Genomic DNA, 27224 nt, shown 5'->3' on the forward strand with positions numbered 1-27224 from the left:
TGTGTTGGAAGGAAAAATGTTTGAGTCTATGGTGTTCCGGGCCCACCCAACTGCCAACAAATGAACTCAAATATCTCAAAAGCATTGTTAACACCTATCTAGCAACCTTTCAAGGACTTCTGCCTAAAACAAAGCGTTTTAATGGAAGCAAATAAAAACATTGTTATTATTTTAAAATCACCCAGTAACTTAACCCTAAGCAAACAATCAGTGGGTAGGTTTCTGTGCATTGATATTATTCAGTATAAGATGTGAAGGCGGTTTTCCTTCTGCACCACAACGAACACGTGCTGCAGTGTAAATAAACAAGTAAATCAATAGGTTAGTGATGTTAAGTATGAATCCATCTGAATTGGACCTGGGCTGGGAGGGCCTCCAGGTCTCTGGGTAAAGGAAGAAAAATCCATGGAAAATAATTAAGAAAAAGACCTGATCCCCATAAGAGAACAGCCGAGATTCACCTGTAGCACACGCTGCATTCTCCCACCTGGATTTGAGTGCAGTATGAATGCTTCCAGCAGCGAGCATGTGTATAGTAATTACCACGTGGTTTTTTATTTGTTTAGTATGTTCAGGGTAACATTTTGTTTTGTGTGTAAGCACTCAGATGTGAGATTTCAGCTAGTGGGGATAATTGCAATGACTTACACTTCAGTCAATATTTAATTTTTTTGAGTTATAGATCTTAGAATCTGGCTCTTTTGCTTTTCCTCTCAACTTATGGATCTTTGTATTTTATTTATGAACTTAGTAGTTTTTATATAAAAGCAAGATCACATTTACTTGTTCATTGATTCATATTCAATTAACTCATAAATTTGATAGATTAAATTCCCACAAACTTTTAACATCATTTAAACACTTAATTAAGAAAATTCCTTTAGATATTTCAAACTACAATTACAAATTTAATTTAGCCAATTCAAACACTTCAAACACCTAACAAGGGAGACTTACAAATATGATGAACAAATTATCCCTAAGCACTTAAGCAGCTTCTGTAAATCTAATCAGACATAAAATCTGTTGCTTAGATTTTGTTTTAAATATCATAAAAAGCAAGCAGAAATTATATAAAGCAAATCAACGATTATAAAATTTCTTACTGCAACTGTAAACACAACTTATACAAAAGTATCGATATTACGGATTTATTTCTTCATCATCTTGTTGTGGTAAAAGAAATATATGTGCATGGACCTATTCATTTCTCACTCCAATCAAGATGAACAAAATAGTGCTATCTTGCATTTAAGCTAAGGATACATGGTAGGAAGCTTGGGTCCACGACATGGGTGGGGTAAATTTATGTGGTTGAATCCGGAAGATTGAACCATGGGATGCCATTCCAAGATCCTGGACCCACAGAGGTCCCACGCTGGGTGGGCTTTCCAGGCTTCTGACGAGTTGGCTTCCATCTTGTGGTGAGATTCTATCAGGCACGTCACTGGTACTTTCTAAACTCTTGCCATTTGTCTAGGAGTTAACCAATAATACATGTTTCAATTTTCTGCATCCTACATCCTTTCCTTGCAATGACCCATCTCTTGATGCCCCAGTAGCTTGGGGATTCAAAGCTACTGGGTTTCACTTCATTCCCATACAATGACCCAGTTGTGTAATTTCTTACATTAAAACCTAATGTGCTCAAGTCTCTTGCCCAATTTTCTACAAGGTTGTCTATCTTTTTCTTACTCATTTGCAGGAGTTCTTTATATATATTCTGGATGTAAGCTGTTTGCCAGCTATGTCTGTTGTAAATACCTCCTTCCACTCATTTGAGATGGAGAGTTGGGGCCTCTCCTCTGAGACTCAATCCTCGATTACAGGCTTGAGATATTTTCTTGAATGTCCAACGGGCATGCCAGAATTTATATGGCAAGAATGAATATCTCATTTATGGATTCCCCATCTTCCCACTTCCCACTCCTTTTTTGAAACTCTCTCCAAATCAGAAATTGGCACCATTATTCATCCAGTTGCCTAGCTCTATTCTTTTAATCATTCTCTGGAACGCTTTTTATATCATAAAACAGAAATTATATACAGAAAGTACATGAAAATAAATGCATAATTTAACAAATAAAGATAAACACTCATGTAACTACCATTCAGGTCAAGAAATAACATTGCCAGCACTCAAAAACTTCTCATAAATCTTATATATATATATATACACACACACATATATATATGTTTTGCCTATATTTGAACTTTATATTTTTGGAATTGCAGAATATGTTTTTTTTTTTTTGCATCTTCATGTTTTCTTTCAATATTATACTTGTAATTCTCATCCTGTTATGTACAGCTGTAGTTCATACATTTCAATTGTTACATATTATTTCACTATACTATATACGCCACATTCTACTCTTAGTGAATATTTATGTTGTTCCAATTTCTAGCTATTATTATTATTATTATTTTGAGACGGAGTCTCACTCTGTTGCCCTGGCTGGAGTGCAATGGTGCGATCTTGGCTCACTGCAACCTCCGTCTCCCAGGTTCAAGCGATTCTCCTGCCTCAGCCTCCTAAGTAGCTGGGATTACAGGCGCCCGCCACCACGCCCAACTAATTTTTGTATTTTTAGTAGAGACAGGGTTTCACCATGTTGGCCAGGCTCGAACGCCTTACCTTGTGATCCGCCTGCCTTGGCCTCCCAAAGTGCTGGGATTACAGGCATGAGCCACTGTGTCCAGCCCCAGCTATTATTAACAGTGATTCTGTACTTCTAAAAGTAGTCCTACACATTTTAATGATTACACATATGCATGAATTTGTTTAAGGTATATACGTAGGACTATAATTGCTGGTCACAGAAAGTTTTCAGCTTTCCTAGAAAAAGCCAAGCTCTTTTCCAAAGTGGTTGTAGCATTTTTTTTTTCTTTTTACCTTGAGTCAGTATTAGTAAGCTATATTTTTTCTCAGGATTTACCTATTGGATTTAAAATTTCAAATGTATTGGCATGCAGTTTTTCATCACATTCTCTTCTTTTTTCTTTTCTTTTTTTTTTTTTGAGACGGAGTCTCGCTCTGTTGCCCAGGCTGGAGTCCAGTGGCGCAATCGCGGCTCACTGCAAGCTCCGCCTCCCGGGTTCACGCCATTCTCCTGCCTCAGCCTCCCGAGTAGCTGGGACTACAGGCGCCCGCCAGCACGCCCGGCTAATTTTTTGTATTTTTAGTAGAGACGGGATTTCACCGTGGTCTCGATCACCTGACCTCGTGATCTGCCCGCCTCGGCCTCCCAAAGTGCTGGGATTACAGGCATGAGCCACCGCACCCGGCCCACATTCTCTTCTTTATGATGTCTATAGCATCGGTGGTGATGCACCCGCCCTTTATTTTGATATTGTTTGTGCCTGTTCTTCATTATTCTTGGTCAGTGTTCTCAGGGCAAAAGTGGCTTCTATGATCGTTTTCCTCTCTGGGTTCTTACATATTTCCTTCCAGCTAGCCCTGGTTATTTCTTACTATCTTGTTAGCCCTTCATTTATTTGAATAAGTTTTTAAAAGATTATCAAACGGCCCGGCGCAGTGGCTCGCACCTGTAATCTTAGTACTTTGGGAGGCCGAGGGGGGCGGATCACGAGGTCAAGAGATCGAGACCATCCTGGCCAACATAGTGAAACCCCGTCTGTACTAAAAATACAAAAATTAGCTGGGTGTGGTGGCTTGTGCCTGTAGTCCCAGCTACTCGGGAGGCTGAGGCAGGAGAATTGCTTGAACCTGGCAGGTGGAGGTTGCAGTGAGCCGAGATGCCGCCACTGCACTCCAGCCTGGTAACAGAGTGAGAGTCCGTCTCAAAAAAAAAAAAGTTATCAAACATCTTTATTTGTATCTGATGAGAAGCATGGTTTCAAAATCAGAGCCCTCTGATTCTGGAAGTCCACGGTCAAGATTCCTCTTTCTCTCACGTCCAGTCCATTGGAAGTCCCGTCAGCTCTACCTCTAAAGCAGATCCTGATCACGCCCACAGCTCTCTAGCTAGCACGCTGTTATACCATATTTCACAAGGGCTCTCTTGACCCAATTTTGAGGTCTTGGCGAAAAACTCTCAATTCCTCTTTGTGGGGACTTTGCTCAGCCTGCACCCCAACCCCTTTCCTTACTGGGCTCTAACACTCTTGGGTCACAACAATACACACAACTTCCAGGAATTATTTGCTAAACATCAAGGGATGAATACTTCTTCCCTGGGTCTGTGAAATCACTCAAAATTCCCAACCCACAGGAAGCCCCTACACCTGCTAACCCCACTCCACTTGCCATAGAGAAGCTGCCTCCTACATTCCAGCTTGCTGTTCCCCTGTCCTGGGTGCAACCAGGGGGTTGCATGTAGGGACACAGCCCCGCATGGCAACTTTCTCCCACTTGATGCTGTAAGTAATAGAGTTCTGCTTTTTCATCTCATCAGAGGTCAGTGTGTCCGTCCTACCATCGTCAGACCCTAATATTATAACAATAAACCCCTCCCCACCAGCTTCAGTCTGTCATCTCCAGCTTGAAGTCTTCAAATAGCCCCCTCTCTCCCTCCTTTCTATTACAGCCTGCTAGACTTCATCTGTCATAGAGCCCAAGTCATAAATCACATCCTTCCCTTCCCTGAATAAGAGGCTCTTAGCATTGAAATCAGACTGAAACCCAAACTTCTTCCTATGGCTTAAAAGGTCCTGTATGGCTTTGCTTCTGCCAATCTCTCTGACCCCATCCACTATTCCACTCTTGTTCAGTCTCACAGTCCTAGTTCTTAGAACATCTTAGAACACAGTAGGCACTCATAAATCTTTGATAAGTGTCAGGTAAACAGAAACCACTCTAGGTACTTCAGACAAAGTGATTTAATTTAGGGAATTGGTTATAGAAACGTTGGAAGGACCAGTGGAGTGAAAAAGAAATGTGGTGTCATTTTGGGCTCACAAGCCTGTACTCACCATCAATGCTGCTTGACTATTGTCACTGCCGCTGATAAAAGTTAGAAGCTTGGACTCTCTCTGATGTTAGTTCCAGAATCTCGCATGGATACATCCCATTGGCAGAACCCAGTCGAAATCCAACTCCAAGGATATCTGGGAAATGTAATTTTTTTTTATTTTTGAGACAGAGTCTCACTCTGTCACCTGGGCTGGAGTGCAGTAGTGTGATCTTGGCTCACTGCAACCTCTGCCTCCCGGGTTCAAGCGATTCTCCTGCCTCAGCCTCCCGAGTAGCTGGGATTATAGGGATGCACCACCATGCCCGGCTAAGTTTTGTATTTTTAGTAGAGGTGGGGTTTCACCATTTTGGTCAGGCTGGTCTCGAACTCCTGACCTTGTGATCTGCCTGCCTCGGCCTCCCAAAATGCTGGGATTACAGGCGTGAGCCACTGTGCCTGGCTGGGAAATGCAATTTTTAAACTTCTAGGGCTGGTGATTCCAGGAGGAATGTAGAAGGCCAGGAATGGGGTATGGGTGTTTGGCATGGTAAGAAAGGCCTTTGAATGGCCCTGACTGCAGACCTCATGGGAATTTTGTCATGTGCCCTCTTTTCTGCCCTGGCTCCACTTGTCCATGTTTTTGGCCATAAAGTGGCTTGGCCAGGGCCCATCATGCTGCACATCTTGGCCAGGATGCCTCACCTTCAGACTCCATGAACCTTGCTGGGGTCAACAGCTATGGGGAGAACAGCTTCCATTTCCCCCACTCTAGGCCTCATGCACTGCAGAACCAAAATTAGTTCTTCCTGTTGAACCCAGAACCTCATCAGGCTGCTCATGTAAATGAAATTTGAACAATTGTGGCCGCTAACTGTGACCATGGAACTTAAATCCAGCTCAGATTGCTGATCAGAACAGATGCCACAGCAACCATTCCATGCTTCCTCTTATCTTCCCATCCCTCCAACCTATCCAAATTTCCCCCTCCTACTCCAGAAGCCAGGAATGAAGATTATTCCAAAGAGTTGTCTAGATCCAGGGGCACAGACAGCTCCATGCCTAGAGTTTGGAGGGGTTAAGGTGTAGGCTGAGCAAACTGCCCACAAGGAGGAATTGAGAGGTTTTAGCCAGGATCTCAAAACTGGGTCAAGACAGCACTTGTGAAATATGATATTACAGCATGTCAGCTAGAGAGGCCTTTCAGGTCCCTATATAGTCAATCTTTTTGGGCCAGGGATGTCAAGTCCAGATCTTGGAAGAAGAGTATGGACAGTCAGTCTTCCAGGCCAGTCAAGTGGTCCTCCATCTTTACAGAGAATCAGCCCTCCAGAGCCATGTATAGAGAGTTCTTTGGCTTCACAGTCAGAGTGTCCTCCGGAAATGGGATTGGATAATCTGGAGCCAGGAGGGCAGGACAGTGCAAAACCGGTGAGGAAGGGTCTTCCAGAAACAGGTTGCAGAATTCCAAAACTAGGAGCAGAAAGTCCTCTGGAGCCATGGAGTTTTCCCTAGAGCCAACAATGTTGTGGGACTATAAATGTCTCTGGAACATTTTCCAGAGCCAAGGACAGAGATATTTCCAGAGCCAGATACAGCAAAATTTTTTGCTGATCAACAGTCATAGTGTTTTCTAGAGCTAGAAATAGAACCTCTTGAAGATGTAGAACAATCCATTTTTTGCTATAAAGGATGGCATCTCTTCCAGTGCTGAGGGACACTGCCCTTCCTCCATCAAAGGCTGGAAAAGGCTGTAGGGCACTGTGCTGTGGGAGCCTCCAGTGACAATGAAGTTAATGCAGTTGATTTGTCCTTATAGATATCACCCACTTGGCCCTTTGTGCAAGAGATCCTGAACCTATGATCACTTCAAGATCCATACTCATGCAGAGACCTCATTAAAACATACTCTAGCCTGTAATCCCAACACTTTAGGAGGCGGAGGTGGGTGGATCACTTGAGGTCAGGAGTTCAAGACCAGCCTGGCCAACATGGTGAAACCGTGTCTCTACTAAAAATACAAAAAATTAGCTGGGCATTGTGGCAGACACTGGTAATCCCATCTACTTGGGAGGCTGAGGCAGGAGAATTGCTTGAACCTGGGAGTGGAGGTTACAGTGAGCCAAGATCATGCCATTGCACTCCAGCCTGGGCAGCAGAATGAGAATCCATCTCAAAATAAAAATAAAAATAAAAACACACTCTCCTGTGTCTCCTTCCGAGGACCCTCTACTCAGAGAACTTGGGTGGTGGTGCCTCACTCAGAAAATGTGCCCAAGCCTAGCTGGTTCTCTTCTATACCCTCAGATGGGGCATAACCCTTTGACTCCTACTGCTTTTAGAGGAGCGCTTCCACACAACAGGGCAGGTACATGAAGCACTGATGTGCAAAAGATCCTAGGCCCTCTTTTGTTTTCATCAAGTAGCAGATTCACCTCTTCTTCTTTTAGTGATTATATTGGCAAATCACTCTGATGCCCACAAGCTCTAAATAAACCACCTGAGCAGTCCTAGAGTCAACACATTGCTATGCCAAGAACATGGGTCTTGGAACCTGACAGGCCTGGGTTCAATTCAGTAACACTGTGTGGTCTTGGAGGAGATACTTTCTCTCTCTGGACCTTTCAGATAGGAATAACAATAGCCATCCTGCAGGGCTGTCGTGAATGTTTAACGTAACAGTATGTGAAGGGCCTACATGTGCCCTGGCTAGAGGAGGTTCTAGTCACTGTTCAGTTGCAAGACAGACCGGATTTGGGAAAGTGCAGTGAGGGGGAAACTGGGTGCCTAAAAAGACTGGTTCTGCTGGTCGACCCAACTGTGTGACTCTGAGCAGTCACTTGCCTTCTCTGGCCCTCAGTTTCCTCATATGTCAAACCAAAGGTTGAATAAGAGGATTCTAAGGGCATTGCCAGCTCTGATATCCTGTAGGTTCCTTAATTGGAAGATCTGAGTTAATTATTTTGACATTTAAGAAGCCACTCAATTGTCCTGTCTTGGTTCATTGGGAGAGGACATCTGTAACCACTGCATCAGGGATTTCTGTGAGAGTTTGACGGTATTCATGTGGTATTATGACAAAAATCCAGGACTCAGCTGGGCATGGTGGCTGACGCCTGTAATCCCAGCACTCTGGGAGGCTGAGGCGGGTGGTTCACTTGAGGTCGGGAGTTTGAGACCAGCCTGGCCAACATGGCAAAACCCCATCTCTACTAAAAATACAAAAATTAGCCGGGCTTGGTGGCACCTACCTGTAATCCCAGCTACTCGCGAGGCTGAGGCAGGAGAATTGCTTGAACCTGGGAGGCAGAGGTTTCAGTGAGCTGAGATCATGCCATTTCACTCCAGCCTGGGTGACAAGAGTGAGACTCTGTCTCAAAAAAAAAATTAATAATAAAAATAAAAACCCAGGACTCTTGTCCCACCATCTACTTTGTTTCATGTTTTTCCTCGAGAGAGTGAATAACAAGTACGTGTGACAAATGAGAAGTCAAGACACCACTCTGTAATGAGTGAAGCAAACACCGGTATCCCAAAGCAGGGCTATGCCACACTGGAGTCCTCGCCAGCCCTCTCCATCCTCCTCTAACACCCATAATAATGTCATTACTATAGCTGATTGATTGGATAGTTACATGTGCCAGGCAACAAACCTTATTTAATTCTCATAACAACCCAATGATTGCACTGTAATGACCCCGCTTACCAGAAAATGGGCCTCATCAGTCTTCAGAAATCTGACCCACAGATAGGCAACTTTTCCTCCCTGCTGAGGGGTGATAGGAAGGGCGGACATGGTGAGCAGGGGGGCAGTCCCAGCTCCTAGGTGGTGGCTACGACATGACTAAAGAGACGGGAAGCAGGTGCATGGAGGTTGGAAAGGAAGTGTAGAGGCTGGGAGGGGTGGGTGGAGGCTGGGGTAAGGGTAATGGGGAGGAGGCTGATGGGGGTTTGGATTTGTGGAAGCATACTTGGGACGAAGCTCTGTGTTGAGTGCTGGGAACGGAGGTGAATCACAGCCTCTGTGTGTGTGTGTGTGTGTGTGTGTGTGTGTGTAGAGGGTGGGGAGATGTGAAAAGAGATAGACATCTTTTCAATGCAGCATGATTCTTGAAACAAAAGTTGCATACACAAGCTGACACAAATATCATATGGAAGGAGAGCGGTGATCCTATCTGGCTGCCAGGGAAGCCCTCAGAGCCTCCCAGGTGACTGTGCCATCTCCTCAGTCACCTGAACTATGGCTCCACGTCCTTTACACCTCCTCCTGAGTTTGGGTCTCTCCATCTCTACTCCAGCTGGGGGCCTTAGTCCCCCCTGCCCTGACTTTCCCCAGTCCCTGCAATGACTGGTCTCCTAGTCCCCTCCAGCCCATCCTCCACACAGCTGCAAGAGTGGAGATCTTCCTAAAATGCAAACCTAATCATAGCCCTCTCCCCTTCCATCCCCCAACTGCCTGAGAATGTGGTCCAAGATCCCTTAGCACGACATTCAAGCCCTTTGGGATCTCGTTCCTGCTTCCCCTTTCAGCTTTACTTTAAACTCCTCCTCCTCTCCAACACCCCGAACCCCACCATCTAATTTCCTGCCATAGTGCCTCGAGTGTTCCTTGCTTTTTACTGCCTCCAGTCTTTGCGCAGGCTGTCCCCTCTGCTGAGAATCCCTTCCCCACCCTTCCTCATCTGGCTCTTTCAGGTCCCGGCTCTGTATCCCTTTCTCCCAGCAGTCCTCCTGATTCGGTAGGTTGAGTAGGGACCCCTCCTCTGTGTTCCCACAACCTCCGTGCTCCCTCTATTTTAATCGTTAACACACTGCCTTGCCATTTTCTCCTGGACTGCTTGCTTTATCAGACTGTGGGGGTGGGGGGCTTTGTGAGGGCAGGGGTGGAGGTGGACTCATCTTTGCGTCTGCAGAGCCCAGCTGCACCTGGATGCTGGAGGGTGCTCATTGCTGTTTGCAGGGTGTATGGATGAGTGTGTGGTTCCAGGTTGTGGGGGCGGGGAGGTCTTGGCAAGGGACTGTGGGCCAGGTTGAGGGAGAGAGCCGAATGGGCGTCTTTACAGGAATTCTGATGCCTGGGCCAGCAGGAACTCAGCTTTCCCCTTCTGGCCTGAGTAGGGGGTCTGTGGGGCTCAGTCGGAGGGGAGGGGTCCCTGGGCCCCATCATAGTCTGGAAAGAGGAGTGGACGCGGCTCTCCCTCCCGGAGCTTCCTCCGAGCATCCCTCTGCAACGCCGGCCTGGGCTGTCATAGCAACAGCCCGCCCCGGCGGGGGCGCCGGCCAATGGCAGCCGGTTCTGGTGAGGTAATGTCCCGGTCTGGAAGCCCATTGGCTCCATTTTTGTCCATGTCTGGGTCCGGGCCTGCGGTGGGAGCCGCGAGGGGGAGGACAGAGCGTGCGCAGGGAGCCCAGCTGTCTACACCGGCGGCGCGATTCCTCTCCCTGCGCTCCCCGCTCTCCCTCTCTGTTCTGGGCTGGCTACCTCTGTCCTTCTCCTCTCTCTCTGCGTGCCGTACCTGTCCCTGGTTGTGTCGGTCGTTTCGTGCGTCTGTCTCCCTGACTCTCTTGGGGTCTCGGTGGCCCCTTCTTCTTGCCCCTGTCTCTGCCCCGGGGTCTCTGACTCTGAGTGCGCCTCCTCGTCTTGTCCAAACAAGGGCGCAGTGAGAGTTCCTTGACTTGCAGCCAGAAGGTGACTCACTGCTTCAAACCGCAAGGCCGCCCGGCAAGCCTCCGGCACCTTCTTCCCGAGTCTGTGGGAAGCTCTGGCACACACACAGGCCGAGGGCCTGAGATCCCGAGAGGCCCGGGCTGGCCTTTCCCTGGTTGGCCTCACCAGACCTTTGTTCTTGTTGACTTGTTGCCCAGTCAAGGGAAAGGCAGGACGGTCTGGGCTTTGGGGAAGGGAAGGGGACAGATTTAGAGAACAATTGGGCATGAGCTTCCATAATGCCAGCAGGGGAGGTTAGACAGCTGGAGGGACTTCCAGAAAACTACAAAGGCATAGGCACTGGGCCGAGTGAATGAAAAGGGCAGTTGGACTTTGCTCTACCCACCCCTCTGTCTGTCCATCCGTCAACACAACACATTGATGCCCATCAGTGCCAGGTTCTGGGCTTGGCGATGGCTCAGTCCCCTGAGCGCCTGGAATCACAGCCCAGTCTGGGAGGCAGGCACACAAATCCTGGGTTTCAATGGGATTCCAGAAGAAGGCAAAACTCACCCTGCCAGGTGGGGTGCTTGACTCAGGCAGGGAAGATTTGTGGAGGAGGGGGTCTTTGAGCTGGTGTTTGGGAGGATGGCCAATAGCTTGTTTGGATCAGCCTGGGCAGGGCACAATGACAGACCCGTCTGGAAGGATCAGGGGTGGTTGGAAGGTCCAGGAATGTGAATACCTGCATGAGGGAGTTTGCAAACTCAGGGGCAGTTTGCAGCCACCCAGGGATCAGAGCAGGGGAGAAGTGTGGTCAAAGTGGTTTTCGTGCAGTCATGCCGGTGACAGAATCTTGGCTGTCTTGCTCAATGCTGCACCCCAGCCCAGAGTAGAGTGCCAGGCCCACAGTGAGTGTTCACATACTTGTCGAAGAAAAGCGTGAACTGAAGGGGAGAGGTTGTTCTGATGGATGTGGGCTGAAATGATGAGGTCGTCTTCATGTGGTGGTGGAAGGGAGAGGAAAAGGGATGGGTTCAAGAAAGGTAAAGGACAGGTAGAAGTGATGGGCCCTACTGGTTTACTGGAGGTTGTGGGGGTGATGGAGAGGAATCTGCATGGCTTGAGCATGTTTGGCTTGCTATGCTTTTGGCTTGAGCAGCTAAAGGTTGGGGGAGAGGGAATACGGGTGGGGCAGATTTCAAGGGAAAGGTGGTTAGTTCAGAGTTGGAGCCTCAGCATCTGAGATGCTTGTGAGACCTCTGGGTGGGGCTGGGTGGGAGAGGTCTGGGCTGGGGTGGCCTGTATAAAGGTGGTGGCTGATGCTGTAAGTAGACATGAGCTGCTTAAGAACTGGGACATGGCCAGGCGCAGTGGCTCACACCTGTAATCCCAGCACTTTGGGAGGCCGAGGCAGGTGGATCACGAGGTCAGGAGATCGAGACCATCCTGGCTAACATGGTGAAACCCCGTCTCTACTAAAAATACAAAAAATTAGCCAGGGGTGGTGGCAGGCACCTGTAGTCCCAGCTACTCGGGAGACTGAGGCAGGAGAGTGGCGTGAACCCGGGAGGTGGAGCTTGCAGTGAGCCGAGATCGCACCACCGCACTCCAGCCTGTGCGACAGGGCGAGACTCCGTCCCCAAAAAAATAAAGAAAGAAAGAAAAAAGAAAGAACTGGGACATTTACGAGCAGGTTTCTCTGGTGAGGGGGTCCTTTAGAACCCCAAGGAGACCTGGGTAGGAGTCAGAAGTCCTGGGTTTTTGTGGATTCTGACACTGGCTTGCTGTGTGACCTCGGGCAAGTCATTCCTCTCTGGGCCACTGTCCCCTGATCTCTCAGCAGAGCCTGTCAGAGATGGAGAGTGACCTGGACCACTTCTGTTTTTTAAGGCCTCTGGATATGGTTAAAAAAAGAGATGTGCCCTAACAGGGTAACAAAAATTGTGGTTATTGACTATGTTCACATTTACACGTTAACATTATGAACAGACACAAGGATTGTGAATATACTGTCGTTTGAAGGTTAAAGTCCAGACCAGAGTCATGTTGGGAAATTTGTCCCCTGGTTCTGGCCTTCCTGGTTGCTTGGAGTAATTGCCCTTTTAGATAGGAAAGCTGCCTGCCTGGGGGTAGAAAAGGGGTGAGGGTACGTGGAGGCCAGAAGGAGCTGGGCCAGGGTTTTTGTCTGAGCAGGAGCTCATAAGTTCTTGCTCTAAGCCTGGGCATTCATGCCCCTCTTCTAATTCCTGCCAGCTCCCAACTTGGAGTCTTTTCTCCAGGAGCCATCAGAGGCCATGCCAGTCCCAAAGCAGGCAAGAGCACTGTTGCAGCTCCTGCAGGACCACCTTCCTTTCCTGTGCATCCCTCAGCTCCTCCAAGATGAGAGCATTAGATGAGCCGGGCCCAGGCTCTGCCTTTAACTCACCCCTGGCCAGGTCACTGCCTCTCTGAGTCTCAGGGTCTTGACATCTCTATGTCCTCAAGCTGTAGCCTGGTGGCTGGCACAAAGTACATACTTAGTAAATGTTGGGTGAGTTGAAATGAATGGTGAAGTTGTTTATTTCACTGGAGCAGGGGTTGAGGGAAGAGTGGTAGAGAGAGATCATGTTGTTGGGGCTGTCAAAATAAGATCACATCTGCAAATGTGCTTTGGAAAAGGTAAATCAAATATTTTAAAGTCAGCGTTATATCATATTTGGCCCAATGCCCCTGAAAGGCTTCCAGAGCAAAGAGTAGACACAAAATGAGTTTTTCTCCCACAAAACCTTTTTTTAAATTTCACAATAATTAATCATAAATACATTCTGCTTAGCCCAGTGGTCGAGAACTAGGACCCAGTCAGGTGTGGTGGCTCACGCCTGTAATCTCAGCACTTTGGGAGGCCAAGGCGGGCAGATCACTTGAGGTCAGGAGATCGAGACCAGCCTGGTCAATATGGGGAAATGCTGTCTCTACTAAAAATACAAAAATTAGCCAGTGTGGTGGTATGTGCCTGTAGTCCCAGCCACTCCGGAGGCTGAGGCAGGAGAATCACTTGAATCCGGAAGCGGAGGTTGCAGTGAGGTAAGATCGTTCCACTGCACTCCAGCCTGGGCAACAGAGCGAGACTCTGTTTCAAAAAAAGAAATGAGGTGGGTATGCTGTTTTCAAATCCTGACTCCATTGCTTTCTGGCTGTTTGACCTTTGATAAGTGACCCAACTTCTTTGTATATCAGGCTGAAATGTAAACTGCAAATAATACCATTATCATCTCATGGGGTTGTTATGAGGATTTCATGAACTATTAGATATAAAGTATTGAAGAAAGTGCCTGGCCCATGTGAACGTTTCAGAAATGTTAGCTTTTATTATTGTTAGCAATGATAGGGCTTTCTCAAACCCCTCCCCACAGCTGCCTGCTCTTAGTGGCTGGTGGTTGTGGCGGATGCTACAGGCGGGCCCACTCAACGAGGAGGCCCGTTTAGCTCTCCTTCCTCTACTCAGGGCAGCGGTTCTCAATTTGGGCTTGCACATTAGAATCAACTGGGAGCCTGGAAAACTCCCAGTGTCGGAGCTGTACCCTCAGAATCTCCAAGAGTGTGATCCAGGTCTCAGAGCTGGCTGAGGCATCCCCCTGATCCACGCTAAGGTGCAGCCACAGTTGAGAACTGGTGATCAAGGGCAGTGCTTCTCAAAGCCTGGACTCCAGACCAGCCGCATCAGCATCACCTGGGAACGTCTGAGAATGCAAATTCTCAGGCCCCACGCCAGAGCAGCTGCAGAATCAGAAACTCCAGGGGAGTGGGGCCAGCAGTCTGTTTCAACAGCTCCCTCTCCCCCAGGGGCTAAAGCTTGAGAACCAGCAATCTAGTGGCTGAAAGGACAATGTGTGCTTTTTTGAAAACCACTGCTGTAAGCTGCATTCTGTTATTCCCTGACATGAATAGGGACCAATTCCTGCCCCCTAATAACCATACCTTTTGTTATCCTCAGCTGCTTTATATGTATTCTCATATTTAGACCTCAGAGCAACCACCAATAACTCACCTCCATTTGCTAGAATGAGGAACTCCCGTGACCTGTCCAAGGCCTCATAAACTAGTTACTCCAAGGCTAATTCCTCTGACCTTTGGCCAAGCAGAGAAAGAGTCTTGGATTCTGTTTGAGACCCTGAGCCCTGACCTTGTCAGTGGAGGGGCTGCAGGTCTTGCGCTTCCTCTGGGAGCCCAGCTGCTCCTCTGTCCAGATGTTGTAAGGAAGAAGAGAGGCATGGGGAAGGGAAAGCTCTTTGAGATCATCGGTCCTCTAAGGTATCCCAAGAAACATGAGAGTTGCAGACTTAGAAAATGAGGGGAGATGTCTCCCAGGGGTCTCCTGCCCCACACATTGGTAGGGAGATGCACAGTGCTTGGCGCGGCACCTAGCACTTAGCACGGAGTCAGCACTCCCAAACGGTAACCACCATCATTGTGAACAACACAAGATTACTGATAAATGTAGACAACAGGGTACTATTTTATATTTACTATTCTTTATTATTGCTGTATTTATACTTTTATTGTGGTAAAAATGCACATACCTTAAAAGGTCTTTCATCTTGTAAGTTTTCCCATACAACTTCCAAATATAGATAGTGCTGCTGGCGCAGCTGAAATGCTAATGCTACCCTAGTTATCAGCTGGGGTATATGGAAGAGCCACTGGCCATGGAGTGGGACAGACCTGGGCTTAAACCTCAGCTCCACCACTTATCTCTGGGGCTGTGGGCCTTTGGTTTCTCCTCCTTCAACTGGGAAGCACATGACAGAATGTATACTTCTCTGCAGACATGAGGGGTTGTTATTCTTGTCGAGGGAGTTGGTGGCCATGCTGACATTAATGAAGAATCAAAGCCTGTGCATGCTCAGCCTGAGACAGACTCCCCGCCTTCAGATGCCTGGACCAGACTCATTTCTTGCCTTTTAATAACCAAATGTGGAAAGGCATCCACCACCAACATGCCTGGCCTCTCTCTGTCCCTCCCTGACTCCTGCCCAGGGAGCTGATGGGTGAGTGTGGGGTGAGGGACCTGTTCAGCTTGCCTCCCACTGGGCATAGCCTATGTCCTCAGTGCAGCCTGCCTGCAGAGGGGCTTATGTTCTGGGTGGTTCTTCAGTAGCAGCTGAGCTCAGCAGGCTGGCTTTGCCCCCTGGGGAGGTCTGTGCTTGTCCAGCACTGCCAGGGACAGAGAGGATGAGTCTAATTCAGGGGCGGGGGTATTCACAAGCCCATTTGGCTAAAGCCGCCTCCTCCAGGCAGCTTTGTCTGTGACATCACTTCACATCACTGGCTTTCCAACTCACCTGAGCATAAGCCAGATTCCTCATGGCAACCTGGAGAGCTCTCACCATCTTGACCCCGGTCCCCTCTGGCCTCTTCTAACCTTTACTTCCCCTGTGCCCCTCCCTCTCACTCCATTCCAGTTACAATGGCTGTGCTGATTCTGAGCTCCTCAGGCCAGCTCCTGCCTCACGGCCGTTGCCTGGAATGCTCTTCCTCCAGATGAAGGCATGACCATACTTAGCCGCTTAGGTCTTAACTCAAGTATCACGCTGTTGGCTTCTTATGATTGCAACACCCCCTCCCCCCACCAACCCCTTGACATTTCATTCCCCTTTCCCTGCTTTTCTTCTCCTTAGCACTTACTACTAACACATTTTATTTCATTTACTTACCTTGTTTATTGTGTCTTTCCCACCAAAATCACCACTCCATCGGACCAAGTTTTTTTTTGTTTTCTTTTTTTATTGCGAGATCTCCAGTGCTTAGTGCAGGCACATAGTAGGTGCTCAGTAAATATTTCTCAAATGAATGAATGGAGCTGGCATTATTCTGCCCACCATCTGACTGTCACCCGCATGTTCTAAACTCAGGAGGGGAACTGGGATGTCATTTTATGAGTCCCCTCACATTCTAGCTGTGCCCAGGTCAGTGTGGCTGAGTAGACACAATGTAGTTTGGGCCGTGCATCCAGAATGCCTGAGTTTTAATTCCCATTGGAACACCCTCTTAGCTGTGCTTCTGAACACCTCTGTGCCTAGTCTCCCCATCTGCAAAGTGGGGATGATGAGATCACCTCCCTTAGAGTGTTATTATGAGGGTCGAGGAAGAAATACAGGTATGGTGCTTAACACAGTGGCTGGCATAGGGTAAGTGCTCAATAAATGTCAGCTGGCATTGATCAGCCTCAAGGTTTGAAGGAGGTGACCACCTCCCCTGCCTGCATCTCAGGATGGTTTGGAGACCAGGGAGACAGGGCATATGGCCTGACTTTGTGGACTCTGATGCCCAGGATGGAATAAAGGGGCTGGGGGGTCTGAGACCCGAGCCTGGGCCAGGGAACTCGAAGGGAGGTGGCAGCACGGTGGGGGCAGTTTGACAGTCCATAGCTGGGCCTGCTCAGCAGCAGTGGGGGCAAGGATGCTGACTGCATGATCCCAGGTATCCAAATGCCACAGGTGGACTTGGAGACCTGTGGATAGGTAGACCAGTTGTCTGGATGGTGACCTGGCCTTTTCACTTCCCCCAGTTGAGTCCCCAGATGATGAGACCAGGAAGGGTCATGTCGTCATCCCTCACCTGCTCCATACACAACAGAAAGCCTCAGGGTTGGGCTCCAGAGGGAGGAGTTTGGGAAGAAATGGGGTCATGGGCTGGTCTCCGGGACATGGACCACAGTGATCAGGGACATCTTTGCATTTTCCCAGGTCAGTTTTGTGTGTGGTGGGTGTGTGTGAATTTGTGAGGACATGAGTACACATATGTATTTGTGTGTGCATGTTAGAGCATTTGCTGACAGCCATTCACACACACACACACACACACACACACACACACACACACAGCCCAAAGGCTGACCCTGCTGTCAGGAAGCTCTTGCGGAATCTATTCTCCTTCACAATGCTTGCTCTCAGATGTCAGACTGGAAATGTCAGCTCTGTGTGGTGTGCCAGTCCCTGCTCTGGGCAGGGAAAGCTTCGTGCCTCTCAAAGACCCTACTCTGAAAGGCATGGACAATGCCAGGCCAGGACTCCTGGCAGAGGGGAGGGCTTAGTTTAGGGGTTGGGAGCCTGAGTGTAAGCTCGGGGATAAACCAGGCCTGGCAGGGACTGGAAGTCCACTCCCCAGGGGGCAGAGAGGCAGCGCTCACTACACATGAGAACAATCAGTGACATTTATTACGTGCAAGGTGTGCATCAAGCACCTCACGGACATCACCTCACTTTTCAGAAGAAGAAACTGAGCCTCAGAGAGGTTTGGAAACTTACCCAAGATCACACAGCTGGAAGATGGCAGATGAGGAATGACCGATTGAGCATTGAGCTCAGTGAGTCCTGACCCATTGAGCAGGAAGTAGAGGCTTAGAGAGGATAAGTGGCTTACTTAGAGTCACTGACATGTTCATGGCAGAGCTGAGATGTGACTCAGATCTCCCTGATTCCAGAGCTTGTGCTCTTACCACCACCACACGCCCTAAGCCTGTGGGTGAGCCAGACACCCTGGGGATATGTGAAAGGTGACCAGAGGAGGGAAGGACTGACTCTGCCCAGAAGGGTCAGTGAGGCACAGATGACAGCTGGGAGCGCTCCAGGGAGACAAGGGTGGGGGAGGGCATTCCAGGGGAGAGAAGAGCATGAGCAAATCACAGAGGCGTGAAATAGGGTGCCACGTTCTGGCAGTTTATAGCTGACCCATTGAGCAGGAAGACAGCCTCCGCTTCTCTCTGCCCCCACCCCCATCCTGGTTCAGAAAGCCTGATTGTCCCCACTTCCCTCCGCCCCCCTCCTGCAGGCTCCTGGGATATGGACAAGAAAGGAGCTTGTCTTTCCTGGCTCTGCTGGAGTCCTGCCGCGGAGGTTTGGTTACCATGGCGACGGGCTCCATGGAAACTTGCAGCCGGCCTTTTCCAGGATGGTCCTGGACCCCAGCCCACCTGCTGATGCATTGCGTCCCCTGGCCGCAGCATCCCGAGGAGGTGCCCGGGTGGTCACTCTGCTGTCTGAGCACCCACCCCTCCACCTTGGCAGGGGCAGGGAGAGTCCTGAAGGGCAGCAGGATGGGATTCTGGCATGCAGAGGCCGTTAAGTGGCTTCAGGATCCCGCATCAATCCAGGACACGGAGACCCACAATTCTCTCATATTTAGGCAAATTGAGAGCAAGTCTTTACATGGCTGCTGCTCAATGTCCTGCCCGTTCTGTTTCGGTGTCCTGGTCTGTTTTGGTCCTGGTGCTGCATTCTCTTCACTCTGTTTCTCCCTGGCCCAGCTATTCTCTGAGTTCTGATCTGTTCATTCCACCATGTGCACACCATGCCCCAGGTACACCCTGTTTCAGAGGATCTCCAGGCCCTGAGGCTTGCTTTCGGACTGGCCTGGGAGGTGACCCTGACTTGACACTTTGTAGCCACGCAACCTGGAACAAGTCGCTCCCTCTTCCGGAGTCTTGGGTTCCACGTCTCTAAACACGTGCTTTATGGGATTGCTTGTTCATCCAACAAATATGCTTAATAATATCTGCATTTACTGAGCACTTTTTATTTGCTTTGAATGCATTTATTATGCTAAGAACTGCACTTACGTCATCTCATTTTCCCCTTATGACAACCCCATGACACAGGATTCTTATTCCCAGTTTGCTGGCAAAGACACCGAGGCCAAGAGGATGGAGGACCCTGTCCAGGGTCACACATGTGGTGGAGCAGGAAAGAGAATGTAGGCATGTCTGACTCCGAAGTTGCCCTGAAGAGGGTACCACCGCATTATTTGGTCAGTTAATTTTTATCATGCACCGATGGTGTGATGACCTGGTTTCTGCCCTTACAGAGCACCTACTGGGGGAGATGGGAAAAAAGAGCAAATAATAATACAACGCGTTGTAAGTAGAGTGTTGAGATAGAGGGTGATGGGTGGGGACGATGTTCTTAAAGAGGATGAGTGCTCAGGGACGATCTCTCTGAGCAAATGACACACAAGGATGAGAGAGCCGCATAATGGGGAGAGGGAAGAGAGACCCAGGCAGGGACAAAGGCCTTGAGGTGGGAATGGGTTTGGTGTGTCCTCAGAGGCAGAAGGGTCAGAGGAGCTTTGAGGTGGTGAGTGAGGGGGAGAGAGGCCTGGGACGAGCCAGAGAAGCAGGCAGGGGCTCGATCACGCAGAGCCTCGTGGGCTGGGATAAGGGGCATGGTTTATTCTAAGGGCAGTGGAAACCATCAGAGGGTGCTAGGCAGGAGAGAGAGTTGACCTCACATGTGAGAAGCAGCTCCCTCTGGATGCTGTTTGGGGATCGGGTAGCAGAGGGGCATGACGGGACCAGGAGGACATGCAGTCGTCCTGGATGGAGATGGTGCTGGCCATGGCCGGGGAGGGAAGCTTCCGAGCTTGACTGGTTTGGACACAGAGTAGACAGACTTCGCTGAGGGACTTGTAAGTAGCGGGTGGGAAACAAGAAGGCAGAAAGGATAGCTCCTCGTTTCTGCCTTGAGCGACCAGGTGGGTGATGATGTTGCTTACTGGGATGGGGAGACTCAGGTGGTGCTGGGGGTGGGATGCTAGACAACTGGCTTTCTCAGGGGAGAAGATCCAGAGCTTGCTTTGGGATGTGTTGTGTCCAAGATGCCTGGGAGCAGATACGAATTTGGTTATTGACAGTGTAGACATGACAACTAAAGCCATGGGGCTTGGTGAGATCAAAGGAGGAAGTGTAGACAGAGATGGGAGGATAAGAGGAAGGGAAAGGAGGGGTGGAAGAGCAGCTGGGAGGAGAAAAGAGGAAAAGGAAAAGAGAAGAAAGGAGAGGAGAGGAGGGGAGGAGGGCTGTTGGAGCCAGGAACACACCTGCGCTTACCTTTTTCTGGTGTGGGCCATGCTTCAGGCACCCGGAACACACCCTGAGTCCAGGAGCACCAGCCTTGGAGGTGAGGGCGACAGCAGGAACTTTGCCAGTTTGGCCATTAGAACCTGTGTGGGGACGTTAGGCCAGGGGTCAGAAGAGGGTGCTTCGAGGGGTCCAAGGAGGAACAGCCCCACTGGACTGAGGGTGGAGGCCAAGACCTGACAGATGAGTTCCCCATAAAGAGGGAGGAGAGAGAAGAAGAGGGTAGAGGTGATGGGGTGTGGGATTTGGATGGTAAGCAATGTGCAGGAAGCAGGTGAAGCGGGGTGTCGAGAGATGAAAGAAGCAGACATTTGGGGACAGGAGGATGTGGATGCAGGCTGTGGCCCAGAGCGGGAGGCAAGAGGCAGCTTCCTTCCCTGTCCCCATCCTCATCCTGGTAGGACCCTGGGCTTCCTGGAGATAGCCTGGGGGCTTATACCAAGCCCTTGTCTTAGCTGAGCTGCCTGACTGACCTTGTAACCACATGGCCCCCGAGGGAAACAGCACATGTGGGTCCGTGCAGGTGCATCAGGGGCATGGGTATGTCTCTGAAGGTGACTGGGACAGCTTGGAGCCTTGAATGTCCTGGACTTGGAGACACTTATGAGCTGTGGGCATTGGGCAAGGCACAACAACTGGCTTCATGGAGCCTTAGGGTCTCACCTGGGGAAAGGTGATAATAACATGTGAAATATGCCCTGCCAGTCCCCAAGCTCTGCCCGAGTGTGAGAGATTATTAGTGCTGCCTAGGCTATGAAACTCCATGTGAGGGGTGACCCTAGTTTTGATGAAAGAGAGAGACAGAGGCAGAGACAGAAAGAGTGAGACAGAGAAAGGAAAACAAGGTGGGGGTGGGCAGGTAGAGACAGAGACAGAGCAAGACAGAGAACAAGAACAAGAAAGATAGATACGGAGGCCAGGTGCAGTGGCTCATGCCTATAATCCCAGTACTTTGGGAGGCCGAGGTGGGTGGATCACCTGAGGTCAGGAGTTCGAGACTAGCCTGGCCAACATGGTGAAACCCCGTCTCTACTAAAAATACAAAAATTAGCCAGGCGTGGTGGCAGGTGCCTGTAATCTCAGGTACTCAGGAGGCTTAGGCAGGATAATTGCTTGAACCTGGGAGGCAGAGGCTGCAGTGAGCCAAGATCACGCCACTGCACTCCAGCCTGGGAAAAAAAAAAAAAAAGAATAAATAAATAAATAAAGATAGATGATACGGGAGAGAAAAAGAGGGAAAGAGACAGAGAGAGACACAGAGAGCTAGAGAAACAAGAGAGACAGACAGAGTCAGAGAGAGACAAAAAGAGCTTGAGAGCAAGAGAAGGCGAGGGAGAGACAGAGACACAGACACGGGGAGAGGAGGCTGTAGCAGACGTCATATCTGGGCAGTGAGGCTGCGAGTGATTTTGACTTTTATACTTTTGCTCATATTATTTTCTGATTTTTCTCTATGTCTACTTAAAATAATTATCTTGAAAAAATGGTTTCTAGACGTAAATTGGATTTTAGAAACTTTCTGCAATTTGGAAATATCTATGAAAAGCTTTACAATTTGCATACAAATTGACCCAGAAATTTCTCTTCTTAGAATTTATTCAAAGGGAATAATCATGGATGTGCCAATGATATAATTGCAAAGATGTTTTGGAGTTTATAATAACACGCCCTCCAAAATAACCCTAAAAAAGGCCAACAAAGAAAACCTCTCTACCTAGATGTACAAAAATACTTGAATAAATAAAAGATGGTCCATTCATGGAATGGATTTCTAGATAGCCTTTAAAATGATGAAGAAGGTAACTTATTGGTGTGGATATTTATGACATATTAAGTAAATAAAAAAACAAGTTTCAAAAAGGCACAATGTAACTCAATTTTATTAGAAAAAACATCTGTCTGTGTGTGTGCATAGAGAAATACCTGGAATTTTGGTCACCAAGGTGCTAAGTCTGTTGTGCAACAATAAAAACAAGTGAAGTTATTTCAACTGTTGTCTGTGCATTAAGAATTCTGACACAGAGCTGCTGCTGGTTGCTTTCCTGTCTTTTGCTGTCCTCAGAGGAAATGGAGGACAGCTGCTCACGGCCCGATGTGTGATAATCCAGCATGATTTTGATGGTCATAATTAAATCACACCTCATCCATGTCAATTCACGCAGATAGAGCCCAGCTATTTTTTGTTAACCATCCCACAGAGGCTATAAGCAGATGCCACCCATTCAGAAAAACAACCTCTCAACTTTTTACAGGCGTTGTGACAGTTTCACTCCCTTGGTAGTTGCAGATAGAGGTTTAATATCTTTTTAGATATTGACTCTGGGGTTTATTCATTGCAATCAGGTGAACACTATTAACAGGTGTATCAGGAATGCCTACTCCAGGTAGGCATAACTAAAAGGTGAGATATAAACCTCAAGACTTGCGGCCGGGAGTGGTGGCTCATGCCTGTAATCCCAGCACTTTGAGAGGCTGAGGCAGGCAGATCACTTGAGGTCAGGCGTTCGAGACCAGCCTGGCTGACACGGTGAAACCCCGTCTCTACTAAAAATAAAAAAAAAATTAGCTAGGCATGGTGGTGCGTGCCTGTAATCCCAGCTACTTGGGAGTCTGAGGCAGGAGAATTGCTTGAACCCAGGAGGTGGAAGTTGCAGTGAGCCAAGATTGTGCCACTGTACTCCAGCCTGGGTGATAGAGCAAGACTCTAAAAAATTTTTTTTCTATTAAAAATTTACTTGTTATTACAACACCTTTTAGACATTTCAGAATTACAGTCTCATTTCATTCCAAAAATAATTTGAGGTGGCTTACCAAATTATATGAATATAATAGAGTAAAGACAATTGAGGATGAAGGAAGGCTAAGGCTATATCAATAAGACAAAAATAGCAAAGTTAGTAAAGAAACCACCTGCCTTAAAGTTCTGAATATTTACTAGATGGGGACATCAGTTTTGCTCTGGTCTTTCTAGTAGCCTATTTTCAGCTTTAATATGGTCAAACATAAAGCAAAATGTGAAGAAATGTAAACCTTAGGCAGACACTGTCCCTTTTCTTCTAAGCTCAACTGTTATTACTGTCTATGCAAATAAAGCTTGGCTTTTCATTCAAACCTCAGGAAAATGGTTCCTTCCTCCCATGCCCACCATTTCTAGCTAGTGGAAAGGTGATGTGCTGCTTGCGTATTGACCACAGACCGGTGCCTCAGCTTTCTCTCCTGCATCTATGCACGATGGATGGAACGCAGAGAGAGGCTCTGTTCTCAGGCTCATGTGTGGATATCTTCTTGGTAGAAGGAAAATAGCCTTGGTTATGTCAGGGAAGACTTTAAACTTCCTTTCTCCAGTACTTTCCAACATTTTGATGTTTCATCTTCTCAGTCTAGTCTCTACCCAGATGCAGTATGTGCCCACTGTGAGGATGATGTTATTTCAAGTGAGATGTTACCCTGGCAACCAACTTACCAACTCACTCAATTAACCAGCTTCCTCTCTGTAATCAATACTCATTAGCGCCGAATCACTTCTTCGCTTTGCCTTGCAATTTTAACCACTCATCTGGGTCAATCTGTATTTTAAAAGTAACAGTCATTTCTCCTTTGGAATAGGGAAACTCATTTGAACCCAACAGAACTCCTTTCCTGGGGGCCCCTGAGGAGGCTGTCATCCCAACTCATGCTCACTCAAGGAAGTACCAGCTGGTGATCTTGGTGGCATTGGCAACGGAGCCTCCCCAGTGGCTTCCAGCAAGTCACTGGGGCCTTGCCCATGGGGGAACTGACAAGGAGGAAGGTCGCACCTGCCATTGGAAACCAGAGAGACAGCTTCTGTGCACCCAAGAGACTCCTTGGAGGCTCCAAGGGAGAAATACTACCATGGGATGGTTACTGTAGACTGACATGGTTTGAGAATAGAGAGAAAAAAATGTATTATTAAAAACCCAAACAGTCTGTTCCACTTCCCACTCTGCTTCTAAGGCAGAGGATGGGAGGTGGTGGTGTAATTCATGTCTCAGGGAGATAAAATTCTGCACAACTTCCTTTGCTGCACAGAACCCAGTGGGAGACAAGGGGGACAATGGATATTCCAGAGCCGTTGCAGGTTTTCCGGAGCTGCGGCTCCACAGGGGACCTGGAGTGGGTGGCCTTTGGTGGAGCAGGAATATTTTGTGGGTCTCCAGAGGTTGGTGAGAGAGGAGAGGGAGGTTGAGTTCTAAGGAAGCAGAGCCCTGAACGCGGGGAAGGCAGGCTGAGTGCTGTGATGGTGTAAAGACTTCTCGTGGCCCTAAACTTCATGAGAGTCAGCTACGTGCACACATGCCCTGGGTAAGCGGTGTTGGAGGCAGATTTGGGGATGCAGGAAGAGAGGCCTGTTCCATCTCTGGAATGTGATGCAGACAGCAATAGCACTGCTGGCCGGCAAGATGACCCACACATGGAAACATTTAATTAATTAATGAAAAGCGTTGTCCTAGGCACTGGAAATTCATTAGAAGTTGAAGCAGAAAGATCTCTGCTCTCAAGGGCTCATGTTCTAGAGGCAGAGGCAGAAAACAGGCCAGGAAATGAATGAATAAGCACTTCAGGTATGCTGAGTGCTCTGAAGATAATGACTCAGAGAGAGCCTGGTAGGTGGCCCCTTTAGACGGTGCGGGTCGGGGGGCCTCTCTTGGGAGCTGATGTTTGATTTGAGCTGACAGCTGAAGGATAAGGACTGGCCAGCTCATGAGAAGCCCAGAAAGAGTGCTCCAGAAAGAGCAACCTCCGACTGTCCTGGCCATGCGTTCATTTTCTCCAGCAGAAACGAATGCTCTCTACTCCGAGTGCCTTCATATCGACTCCAGGCCTCTCTCAGGGGTCCCGTGACTTCTGATACAGACCCTCTTTCCAGCCCTTAAAAACACTCAGCTTCATTGGTAATAATAACAATAAAGCCAGCACACCTATGCAATACCACTGTCATCTTGTACATTTAGGGGATTAAAAAAAAGTAACTGGTGAGGATCTAGTGAAATGTCTCTCTTATACGCTGCAGGTGGAACTGCGAATTGGGAACCCCTTTGAAAGCAACTGGAAAATATTTATTGAAAGCCATAAAAATGTTCCTATTTCTGGAACCAGTAATCTTATTTGAGGATCTGTCCTAGGGAAATAATATAAACTATGGAAAAAGTCTGTGCACAAAGATGTCCAGTTGAATGTTATTTATAAGAATGCAAAACAACACTGTTTCAGTGTGCAATGACAAGGGAAAGGTGGTGATGGGTCAACCCAATGGTATATGGGGTCACCATGAGAGCTGAAACAGTGAAGCCATATCTTTGCAGTCACATGAATCTTAGCTCAAATCCTGACTCTTCCAGTTTCTTTTTCTTTTCTTTCTTTCTTTCTTCCTTTTTTTTTTTTTTTTTTGAGACAGTCTCGCTCTGTTGCCCAGGCTGGAGTGCAGTGGCACAATCTCGTCTCACTGTAACCTCCGCCTCCTGGGTTCAAGTGATTCTCCTGCTTCAGCCTTCTGAGTAGCTGGGATTACAGGCCTGTACCACCATATCCAGCTAATTTTTGTATTTTTAGTAGAGACGGGGTTTTGCCGTGTTGGCCATGCTGGTCTCAAACTCCTGACCTCAGGTGATCCACCTGCCTCAGCCTCCCAAAGTGCTGGGATTACAGGTGTGAGCCACCACACCCGACCTGACCCTTCCAGTTTCTGCTGTGTGATCTTGGTCAAGTTCTTTAATCTCACAGGGCCACTGGGCCTCAGTTTCCTGATAGAACAGGGTATCATTCATCTTATTTTTCATGAGCAGAGGAGTCATTTCCATGAAGAGCTGCATTCCAGGCAGCAGGTGGTCAGTGCTCCAGCAACCCTCCTCCTCCCCCACAGTGACAGCTCACCAAGCACTTTTACTTCCACAATCTCATGCAATCTTGACAACCTCAGGATGATTATTTCCACTTGGCAGATAAAGAAACTGAGGCTAAGTGAGGAGGAGAGTAAAAGTCACCCAGCAGTTAAGAGGGATAATCAGGACTCGTCCCCAGGGCTTCTGACCTTTGCATGTGCGTAAGCAACTCCTACGCATCCTTCAAGACCCAGTTCAAACATCACCTCTTCTAGGGAGCCTGTCCTGATACCTCCTTATCTGTGCTCCTGTGGCACAGGGAGGCTTGTGACCTGGAGGCATGCAGGGGCTTTGGCAGAAAGTTTAGCTCCAGATTCAAGGCCCAGCTTCCCCCTCCCCCACCTCCTGAGAAGATGGAGTGGTAATTACTCTGGTTATATCTCCCTCCTGATTTAATAGGTGAAAAAGAGGGTTTAACTTTCTTTGGTACTCAGAGGGTGGTGAGGTTAAAAAATGAAGCACGTTCTTCGAAATGACAGCTGTCCTTTTTTCTTCTGCGTGGATGACTCTGGAAATGTCCCCTGCGTGGGCATGCGCCATTTAATAGAGCATGGCCTCGGGCCTCAGTTTCCCTGTCTGTCCAGTAGAATACTTCCTCGGAGGGTTGCGGGGGGTCTGCATGAGTTAATTTATGTAGAGCTTTCTTCACAGTGACTACTGGAAGCATGGCACGAATGTGAGCTATTATTTTCATTAATCTTATTACTGAAGGGCACACTTTGCGCGGGGTAATTGCCTGTTTACTGAGAGGCCTCCCCGGGCCAAGCGCAGGGCCCGAGGCAGGGCTTGGCACGATGCCCGGCTCCGCAGAGCGCAGCGAGGGGAGGAAGAAATGAAGAGATGTCCCCGGGGAGGTGATATTTGAGTGG

General features: G+C 48.3%; 1 long non-coding RNA gene across 1 annotated transcript; it reads right to left on the minus strand.

The window, feature by feature from the left end:
* Nucleotides 1-529: 529 nt before the first annotated feature.
* LOC129534127 (uncharacterized) lies at nucleotides 530-10573 on the minus strand. The gene is made up of 3 exons (XR_008680575.2): nucleotides 10430-10573; nucleotides 4936-5070; nucleotides 530-1476 (listed from the first exon to the last, which is right to left on the minus strand). It is a non-coding gene; the product is annotated as an uncharacterized lncRNA (long non-coding RNA).
* Nucleotides 10574-27224: the final 16651 nt, after the last annotated feature.

Source organism: Gorilla gorilla, chromosome 1 (assembly GCF_029281585.2).
Source record: "Gorilla gorilla gorilla isolate KB3781 chromosome 1, NHGRI_mGorGor1-v2.1_pri, whole genome shotgun sequence".
NCBI lineage: Eukaryota > Metazoa > Chordata > Mammalia > Primates > Hominidae > Gorilla > Gorilla gorilla.